Genomic DNA, 11,674 nt, shown 5'->3' on the forward strand with positions numbered 1-11,674 from the left:
TCCTCCAAATGAACTTTGTTATAGTTTTTTTTCCAATTAAATAAAAATGTTCCTTGGTAGTTTGTTAGTTATGGCACTAAATAAGTAAATTAATTTGGGGGTATTATCATTTTTATTATATTAGCTCATCTTTCCCATGAGCAATTAATCTTTTTCCAATTGTTTAGATCTAGTTTTAATTGTTTGGAAAGTGTTTTGTAGTTGTGTTTGAATAGTTCTTGTGCTTGTATTGGCAGATTGATTCCTAAGTATTTTATATTTTCTAGGGTGATTTTAAATGGAATTTCTCTTTCTAACCATTGCTGCTGAGATATGTTAGAAATATAGAAAAATGCTGATGATTTATGTGTATTTATTTTGTATCTTGCAACTTTGCTAAAGTTGTTGATTATTTCTATTAGCTTTTTAGTTGATTCTCTAGGATTTTTTAAGTAGACCATCATATCATCTGCAAATAGTAATATCTTAGTCTCCTCATTGCCTATTTTAATACCTTCAATTTATTTTTCTTCTCTAATTGCCACTGCTAGTGTTTCTAGTACAATGTTAAATAATAGAGGTGATAATGGGCATCCTTCTTTCACTCCTGATCTTATTGGGAAAGCTTATTATTTATCCCCATTGCATACAATGCTTGTTGATAGTTTTAGATATGTACAGTTTATTTTTTTAGGAAAGTACCTTCTATTCCTATACTTTCTATTGTTTTCAGAAGGAATGGGTATTGTATTTTGTCAAAGGCTTTTTTTCAATATCTATTGTGGTAATCATGTGATTTTGGTTTGTTTCCTTGTTGATATGGTCAATTATGTGGATGGTTTTTCTAATATTGAACCATCCTTGCATTCCCAGCATAAATCCCCCAGGATTGTAATGAATAACCCTCTTGGTTACTTGTTGGAGTCTTTTTTGCTAGTAATCTGTTTAAGATTTTTGCATCTATGTTCATTAAGGGGATTTGTCTGTTGTTTTTTTCTCTGTTTTTAATCTACCTGGTTTTGGGATGAGTACCATATTTGTGTCATAAAATGAATTTGATAGAGCTCCTTCTTTGCTTATTATGTCAATTTTTTTGTATAGTATTGGGATTAGTTATTCCTTGAATGTTTAATAGAATTCACTTGTGTATCCATCTGGTAGTGGGAATTTTTTCTTAGGGAGTTCTTTGATGGCTTGTTCAATTTCTTTTTCTGATATGTGATTATTTAAGTATTCTATTTCTTCTGCTGTTAATCTAAGCAATTTTTATTTTTGTAAATATTCATCCATATTACTTAGATTGCTATATTTATTGTGATGTAATTGGGCAAAATAGTTCCTAATGATTGCCTTAATTTCCTCTTAATTAGAGGTGAGGTCTAACTTTTCATCTTTGATACTTTTAATTGATTTTAGTCTTTCCTTTTTTTATTAGATTGACAAGTGCTTTGTCAATTTCATTTGTTTTTTCAAAGTATCAACTTCTGCTCTCAATTATTAACTCAATAGTTATTTTACTTTTGATTTTATTAATTTCTCCTTTAATTTTTATGGTCTCAAATTTAATTTTCATCTGAGGATTTTTAATTTGTTCACTTTCTAATTTTTTTATTTGCATGTCCAATTCATTTATCTTTACCTTTCCTAGTTTTTTAATATATGCACTCAAAGATATCAATCTCCCCTTAAGCACTGCTTTGCCTGCATCCCACATATTTTGGTAGGATATCTCACCATTGTCATTCACTTCTATGAAAATATTAATTCTTTCTATGATTTGTTCTTTAACTGATTTTGGAGGAAAAGAAGATATATTCCTTTTTGTTTCTATTTATTTTTCTCTACATATCTATTAACTCTAATTTTTTTTAGGATTTTATTTACGTCTTTTACCTCTCTCTTATTTATTTTTTGTTTTGATTTATCTAGATCTGATAGAGTAAGGGTCAAGTCTCCCACTAGTATAGTTTTACTATCTATATCTTCCATGACCTCTGTCAGTTTCTCCTTTAGAAATTTGGATGCTATACAATTTGGTGCATACATGTTGAGTATTGAAATTTCTTCATAGTCTATACTGCCTTTTATCAGGATTTAATTCCCTATCTATTTCATTTTTTTTAACCCTTGTACTTTGGTGTATTGTCTCATAGGTGGAAGATTGGTAAGGGTGGGCAATGGGGGTCAATGACTTGCCCAGGGTCCCACAGCTGAGAAGTGGCTGAGGCTGGGTTTGAACCCAGGACCTCCTGTCTCTAGGCCTGACTCTCACTCCACTGAGCTACCCAGCTGCCCCTATTTCATTATTTTTAATTTTTTTTTGGTATTTTTTTAAACCCTTAACTTCTGTATGTTGGCTCCTAGGCAGAAGAGTGGTAAGGGTAGGCAATGGGGGTCAAATCATTTGCCCAGGGTCACACAGCCGAGAAGTGTCTGAGGCCAGATTTGAACCTAGGACCTCCTCTCTCTAGGCCTGACTCTCAATCCACTGATCTACCCAGCTGCCCTTCCCTATCTCTTTTAACAATATCTATTTTTACTTTGGCTTTGTCAGATATCATGATTACAACTCCTGCCCTTCTTTTTCTCAATTGAAGTGCAATAGATTTTGCTCCAGCCTTTTATTTTTACCCTATGCATGTCTACCTGCCTCATGTGTGTTTCTTGTAGACAACAAATGGTAGGATTTTCTTTTCTAAACCACTCTGTTATTTGCTTCCATTTTATGGATGAGTTCATCCCATTCAAATTAAGATTTATAATTATCAACTGTGTATTCCCACACATTTCAATTCCCTCTCCTTGTCCTGCCCTTTCTTTTTTCACTGCTTCCTTCTTCACAAATGTTTTGCTTTTAATCAGTCCCCCTAATCCCCTTCCTTATTTTACTTCCCTTTCTCACCCATCCCTTCTTATTTCCCCCTTATTTTTCTTTAGGGTCTTCTCAAGCTAACTCTGCCACACTCTCCTTACACAGTATTGCTTTCCTCTCTACCAGTCTGCTTGTTACCCTTCTACTTTTCTATATGGCACGATTCAATTCTCTACCCCAATGGATCTGACTGTTCTTCACTCTTTGAGTTAATTACAATGCACTTGAAAATTAAGCATTTCCTCTCTCCAACCTCTTTACCTTTTTAGTGTATTGGTCTTCTCTCCTGATCCCCCTATGAGCTTCTTTTTGAAATATAAATTTAGTCCATTTTGTCTCTTTTCCCATTTCTCTTAATATTATCCTTCTCTCTCTCTCTCTCTCTCTCTCTCTCTCTCTCTCTCTCTCTCTCTCTCTGTCTCTTATACACATCTNGCTTGTTGGCTATGGGAGGGGGGATAAAGAAGGGGAAGGAAAGAACATGAATCATGAAACCATGGAAAATATTCTAAATCAATTAATTTATTAAATAAATTTTAAAAATAAAAAGAGGTATTTATTAATTTTTAATTATTAATAACTAACATAATGTTGAAGGATCAGGAAACAGGAGCAAGAATGGGCACTAACGCCACAGAGGGATGGATTCTGGTTTTTTTATACCCTACATGATAGTATGAGTTTAGGCAAAAATGGGAGGTGTTAGTCATATGACTGGGTTAGAATGCTATTTTGTGTCCCAAAGACACAGGGGTTGGCCGGGCATAGTTTAGGGGACAAGTAGATGTCCTAGATGATGATGGTATAAGGCATAACCACTATATATATATATATATATATATATATGTGTCCATCTGAAAATGTAGGGGAGAATCCAAGGGTAATATTTCTCTCAAGGGTCTTTTCTTATTGAGTCTGTTGTCCAGTCACCTTTTCCTCAGCATTACAAGAATGCAAGGAGAGGAAGGAAATTTCCTGTTCTTGGTTTGATCTGAAATGCTTCTGGAGTTTGGGGTATCCAAAAGGGAAATCCCAAGTCCCATGCCATTAGGATATTCAAAGGAGGGACTGAACAATGAGTTCCTTAAAATCTATTTATTAGGCTGCCTGACCGAGCTTGGGTTCCTCTTGGTACCTAGAGAGACATGGAGACCTATAACACTTTATTGATAAATGATGCTTGCCTAAGCAATAAATCTGATATAAACAATAAACTATCATTCATACCCCCAAATTAGTCACTCATAATTTTAATCATAACAGTTTTTGCCTGACCATGAATCATTCTTTTTTGCCTTACTGAAAAGTTTCACATCAACACTGGACCCATGTGGAAGCTTTTCTTCCACAGAATAATTCCTTTTTATGATGAGTAAAATACAATAGGAAATTTATCCCTGTAACTGATAATGAGATATCATGTGGGTAAGAATTATGTCTTTTGTGTATGTATGTTAAATGTATCATTTGTGAGGTCTGTATGTCTTGTGTGTTAGCACTGAGAATCTCAGCGTTGATTCACTGAGAACCCCAAGACTGAGTAACTTAGAGTGAGAGAGAAGAATGTTGAAGTTTACTTCAGTAAGTAGCTGTGTGTAGTGATTGGCATTAAATTGGTGTTCCATGCTGAAATATATGTGTAAGATTTAGCTTTTAAAACAATGTCCTTGAGAAATCAAGGGGAGGAGTGGGGATGCAGAAACTGATCACTATGCTTTGAACTCTTTGAGTGGAGTGAATGGGGCCATGTGGAAATCTCTGTTAAACTGAGTTTCCAAGAAAAGTTATGAGAAGTAGGGAAGACCCTTTTAATTAGTTAAGTTGGTCACAATTTTATAAAACTTGTGGTTTGTTTGGGTTGTGTGTGTGTGCGTGTGCGTGTGCGTGTGTGTGTGTGTGTGTGTGTGTGTGTGTGTGTGTGTGTGTGTGTCTTTGCAAGGTGAACTAAGAAAGGAGAAAGAGGGAAGAAGTCAGGTTTCGAGCAGTTAAGGCTATGAGGAAGAGAGAATTTTAAAATGGACAGACCTTTTCTCTTCTACCTTTGCCAGAGGTGGCTTTCTTACCTTAATTAAATTCTTCAATTGGAATTTTTCTAAAAGTCTTGCTATAAGTTTAGGCAAGCACAGTTCTCCATGTAAGAGGGCTTGAATTTGTACAACCTTGACTGTGACCTGGGTCAAGGAAACTCCTTAAGCTTGTGAAATACTGCAGCTGAACTCTTTTGTTACTCTAATACTGTCAGCTTTGATATGTAGTGCTGAGACTAGTTGATTTTTTAAAAGAAATCCTTGGGGGCAGCTGGGTAGCTCAGTGGAGTGAGAGTCAGGCCTAGAGACAGGAGGTCCTAGGTTCAAACCCGGCCTCAGCCACTTCTCAGCTGTGTGACCCTGGGCAAGTCACTTGACCCCCATTGCCCACCCTTACCAATCTTCCACCTATGAGACAATACACCAAAGTACAAGGGTTAAAAATTAAAAAAAAAAAAAAAGAAATCCTTATCTTGTAGAAGTTCAAACAATATTTTCTTTCTTTTTTTTTTAAAGCCTGGCATTATCTGGTAACATCTAACATAAAATTTGTAGTAACTTCAGCTGAGAATTTGTTCTAACTTTATTTACTTTTGAAATAGAAATAATTTTAAGGTATCTATATTTGATACTTTGTTAATTTGTCACTTACCCTCATTAAACAATTATAAAGTGTTTTATTTTGCTGTAGTCTGTCTAACTTTTTATGTGTTTTTTTGTTTCTTTGTAAAGTAAACAAAATCTCTGTGTTTCTGTTTATTCTATAATAGGCAATTTTTTTTCTATTTCTCTCCTTTATTTCCAGATAGTGACCAATATCTGCGGATTAGAGAGTACTTAAAAAATAGAAACTTAAATGGGTTAGTAAAAAAATCTAAATTAGGATATGAGAATTTTGGAGAAGTAATAGATTAGCTGAGTTTGACTTTAAGGTAATTTGACATTATTTCTGCTATATGAAAAAGTATGGTGCTAGGTAGTGACAAGAGAAGAGTACAGAGATATTGGTGGTCTGTGTGTTCTCTTTTGATATTCAAAACTCAATCAAAATGGAAATGTGTTTCTTAATTTCCAATGTGATATTCTCTTTCTTGAATAGGTTTTAGGAGTGAATAAAGAGATTTATTCTTCTATTTAGGGGGGAGATTATTTACAACCAAGAGGATGGAGTAACAAATGCCTTTTTAGTATGATAAGAGATCACCCCTAGAGGTTTATCTTGCCAGTCTTGCCAGCGTAGGAAAAGGGACTTGAGACTGACACAAGTGAAAGGGTTTTGGGGGTTGATTAAAAGGAAATAGAATGCATTGGCTTTTATGAAGTGAATAAAAATTGATTAATTTCTTTGAAAGGAGAGGGAGCTGAAATTTTCTATTTGAGTGAGTTTTCTTATTTGGGTTATTTTTCATTCAGAAATCAACAAAATAATAATGATAAATATTTCAATTGTTACCATTTTTATTTCTTCAATAATTTCTAAGTATTGTTTCTTTAATAGAATTTAATTTCTTGATATTAGATAATGTGTTAGGAAATTTACTTCCACTGTCTTTAATGCCGCAAATGTGAAGACAACCTCTGACAATATCATGAGCTTCTGGCATCCCATCTGAATCCCCTGTACATCCAGCCTGAACATCAGTGTGCAACACCAATATGGAGGGCAAAGCCAGGAGAATATATTAATCTTGAACCAGGAAGTAGGAGGCCAGTTCTACTTCCCTGTTGGGGCTGACAGAGGACTGCTGGCAGTACTGCAATAGAGTATAGGCCAAAAGCCAGTTAATAGGAGGTTACATATTAATCCTTTCTATTTCTATTTCTCACTCTTCTCTCATGCTCTCCTTTCTGATTAATAAAAATACTAAAACTTATGGCCAGCCTCTCATTTTTTAATCCTTACAATAATTTTATATAGGGTATAAATTTGATAAAGCAATTCTTTGTAAAATCATTTGAAAATTTGGTAGCATTTTTTGTTTTCTACATTAAATTCTTAAAAATACGGTTTGTAAAAAGATACATTTTGTTACATTATTGTAAAGATATAATGTTAAAGTTTCTCTTCAGTTTGGACATTGTTAAATTTTTAACTAAATTCTTAAAACTGTATATCTATTTACCTAAATATTAAAAGTTGTGATGTTATATCCTAAAGCATTTTCTTTACACTTTAAATATTTTTTTCACCAATTTCAAATTTTGAAGCATAGGGTTTTTTTCTAAAATTATTTCATTATTAATGGAAATGATAAATTAATTTGTTAAAGTTATCCTATAAATTGAATTTTTTTGAAGGAGAAAGTTTAAATATCCTAGTTTGTCTAAAATACATAACATCTGATGAAATTCTTATGCCCCCCTTTTTTATTAAAGCTACTCCTTGACTAGAGGAAAGAGTAAGTAGCAGAGAGGGCAGGTAATTAAAAACATTTTACAAAACTGCTTAATTGTTAATTATGAAATTGTTATCTCTATATTAAGTTTTGAAATATTATTGAGTATTTTTGGTAAAATATTATGGGGAAATTTAGAAATATTTTCATTGAATTATCGTAAGTTTCATGTTTAAATGTGAGACATTGAGTATATTAAAATTGTTTTCTCTTATATTCTAATAATTGAGAGGGACAGAGAGGAATAATTTGATAAAAGGTATAGTAAATTGATCTCATATCTTTGTTAGATCGGCTCCTCAGCTGTTATCAGATTTTATGCTGTGTTTTGATTTTTACAACTCCTTTTTCTAAAATGGGATTACTTAAGTATTCTATTTCCTTTGGCAATTTATATTTTCATAAGTATTCACCTATTTCACTTAGTCAAATTTATATGCATATAATTGGGCAAAATATTCCCTAATGATTGCTTTAATTTCCACTTCTTTGACATTGAGATTACCCTTTTCAGTTTTGATTATGGTTATTTGATTTTTTCTTTCCTTTTTAAAAACATTAACCAAATCTCTATCTGTTTTAATTGTTTTGTTTCCATAAAATCAAATATTAGTCTTTTTTATTAGTTTGATGATTCTCTTACTATTAATTTTATTAATTTCTCCTTTATATTTGGGATTTCAAATTTAGTCTTTGGTTCATTGGGGATATTTAATTTGTTCTTTTTCTAATAATTTAAATTGCATGCCCAATTCATTGATCTGCATTTTTCCTGTGTTATTGATGTAAGCATTTAGAGACATAATTTCCCCCCTAAGTATTGTTTTGGCTGTATCCCATTAATTTTGATATGTTATTTCCACATTTCCATTCTCATAAATAAAATTATTGATTGTTTTTATCATTTGTTCTTTGACCTACCCCCCTTTTTTAGAATTAGATTATTTAGTTTTCAATAATTGTTTTGTCTTTCCTTGGATCCTTATTTATTTTATTTTTTGTTGTGTTGTCATCCAAAAAGGATGCATTTATTATTTCTGCTTTTCTGCATTTGATTGTGAAGTATTTATGTCCTTATACATGGTCAATTTTTGTGTGAGTGCCAATGAGCTATTGAAAAGTACATACATTTCTCTCTATTCTCATAAAATTGTCTCCAAAGATCTGTTATTATTTTTTAACTATTTAAAAATTCCATTCACTTCTTTCATTTCTTTCTAGTTTACTTTTTGGTTTGATTTATCTAGATCTGAAAAGGGAAAGTTACGTTTCCCCACTAGTATAGTTTTACTATCTATTTTCTCCTGGAGATCATTTAATTTCTCCTTTAAAAAAATTAGAAAGTATTAGGGATATGAATAGGCAATTTTCAGATAAAGAAATCAAAGCTATCAATTAGCACATGAAAAAAGTGTTCTAAAGTTCTCATAATTAGAGAAATGCAGATCAAAACAACTCTGAGGTACAACCTAACAGATTTGCCAATATGACAGCAAAGGAAAGTTATAAATGTTGGAGGGTATGTGGAAAAATTGGGATACTAATGCATTGCTGGTGGATTTGTGGATTGATCCAATCATTCTCAAAGGCAATTTGGAACTATGTCGAAAGGGCTTTAAAAGATTGACTGCCCTTTGATCCAGTCATACCACTGCTGGATTTGTACTCCAAAGAGATAATAGGGAAAACTAGTTGTATAAAAATATTTATAACTGTGCTCTTTCTGGTGGCAAAAATTTGGAAATGAGGGGATACCCTTTGGTTGGGGAATGACTGAACAATTTTGGTATCTATTGGTGATGGGATACTATTGTGCTCCAAGGAATAATGAAGTGGAGGAATTCCATGTAAATTTGAACAACCTCCAGGTAGTTATGCAGAGTGAAAAGAGAAGAACCAGGAAAACATACAGAGATGGATAAAATGTGGCCCAATCGAACATAATGTATTCTCTACTAGCAGCAATGCAATGATCCAGGACAATTCTGAGGGACTTATGAAAAAGAACACTATCCTAGGTTAAAATCTGGCCTCAGACACTTCCCAGCTATGTGACCCTGGGCAAGTCACTTAACCCCTATTGCCCACCTTTAGCACTCTTCCATCTATGAGCCAATACACCAAAAAAGTTAAGGGTTTAAAAAAGCAACACTATCCACATATGGAGAAAGAACTGTGGGAGTGAGTAGAAACACAGAAGAAAAACAACTGCTTTATCACATGATTCAATAGGGGTATGCTTGGGGATGTAGACTCTAAACCATCACTCTATTTCAAATTTTAATAATATGGAAATAGTTTTGAACAATGATACATGTAAAAGTCAGTGGAATTGCTTATTGGCTTATGGGAGGGTGTGGGAGGAAGGAAGGGAAAGAACATGAATCATGTAACCATGGAAAAATATTCCAAATTAAATAAATAAATGAACTTTGAAAAAATTAGAGGCTATACCATTTAGTATATATGTTTAGTATTGATATTACTTCACTGGCTATAGTGCATTTTGCCAAGATATAATTTCCTTCCTCATCTCTGTAAATTAGATCTACCTTTTCTTTTTACTTCAGATGATTCACAATAAATTCTACTCCAACCTTTTACCTTTACTCTCTGTGCAAGTGTCTGCCTCAAATGTGATCTTTGTAAACAACATATCACAGGATTCTCTTTTTTTTAATCTCTGTTAACTTTTCTATTTATGGGTAAGTTCATCCCATTCTCATACATAGTTATGATTGCCCAGTGGTATTCATCTACATCTTATTTTCTCTTTCTGATCCTTCTCATTTTTTCTCCTTTCACTCTTTCCTGCCTCACAAGAATTTTTCTTTTAATCATCCCCCCCCACTTTCTCCTTTTTCTATTTCCCTCACCCTTAACTTATTCCCTTCCTACATCTCTATATGGTAAATTTGGATTCTATGCCTTATATATTGAGCTTGGGTTGAGGCTCTGGGCTCATACAGGCCAGGCTACCATGCACTGAGGTTCCAGGATCCTATGTTCTAGGACTCTGGGTCTTCCTTTGGGTTCATATAAGCTAGGCACTTTGCTGACTGCAATACATTGGGGCTTGAGGCCCTGGTTCAGACTCATGAAGGTGCTCAGAGCTTCCATCTCAGTCTCCCCACATCGAGTATTTTACAGATATATTACAGACTGCCCTGAGTTTGGGACTGAGGCCTCAATGTAGGCTTGGTCTAGGGCTTAGAACTTTAAGTATTGTGGGTGGATTTGTACTGCTGTTGGTTTAGGCAGAGTCTCAGAGTGAAAATGACTTTAGCTTGGGCCCAGTTTCAGAACCTGGAACAGTGGATATGGAATGAGGAGACTTGCTTTTGACTTGAGGGTACTCCTGGGTGTGGCCGCTTGCAGGATGTGCTTCCATTTCACCCCTGTGAACTCAACTGTCTCTGGTTATTATTCAAATCATTCTCTGAATGAAAGTTGCTTCACTTTATGTCCTTGTTAGTTCTTTCACTAGAGTACTCATTTTTAAGCATTATTTTAAGGTTGGTTAGAGAGGATTTCTATAATGGTTTGAGCTTTCCTTGCTTCTACTTTGCTGTCTTTGTACTTCTCTGTCCCTCCTTGGCTAAGTTTTGAAATAGTATTGTCAAAATTAAAGAATAGAATTGTTTTCTTGGTTATAGTAAGGGGATTTATGACTTCAAAAAATAGGATAAGTGCATTTTTTACCTTAGATAATTTAGAAAATTATGTATTTGTATTTATAATTTTGTAATTTGTAAATTTGTATTTGGAAAAATATGTATTTGCCAGAAATATAATGAGTCTGCATTTTAAAATCTACTTTTCACTCTGAAAATCTAGATTGTATTTATTCTTATGACAGATCAGATTCTTATAACAATATCAATACTAATTTGTATTGAGAAGAAAATGGACCTTCAACAGCAAGTGATGATGACTTTACTTTGGAGTAAAAGCTTTGGGACTTTTAATATATTAATATTCTGGTTTTTTTTTTTCATTTTTTTTTCATTTAAGAAGCTGTCCCTCCATCAATGCCATTACTCCTTCCTTAAAGGGCACTGCCATGTGTTCCTGTAGACCAAGTACTTTAACTGGAAATACCTTGCCTGAGATAAAGGTGGGATTTGCTTAATACCCATTGTAAGCAGGGATGTTTAAATACTGAGTCTGGTTTTGTAACCCTAAAAATGGAAATGGATTTTCTGTGGAAGATTTTTATGATTCTTACATGAAGCAAGGGCATTCTAGCTGGGAAAAAAACTATTTTGATGTTATTTGAATTTTTTCTCTGCCTTTTCCTCTCATAGCAAATTCCTCTTAATCAGGGCATTTGATCAGTGAAATGTAGAAACACTATCTTAAACCTTTATCTATTAGATTAAAGTAAAATATTTGTGCTA

Source organism: Gracilinanus agilis, chromosome 4 (assembly GCF_016433145.1).
Source record: "Gracilinanus agilis isolate LMUSP501 chromosome 4, AgileGrace, whole genome shotgun sequence".
NCBI classification, from domain to species: Eukaryota; Metazoa; Chordata; class Mammalia; order Didelphimorphia; family Didelphidae; genus Gracilinanus; species Gracilinanus agilis.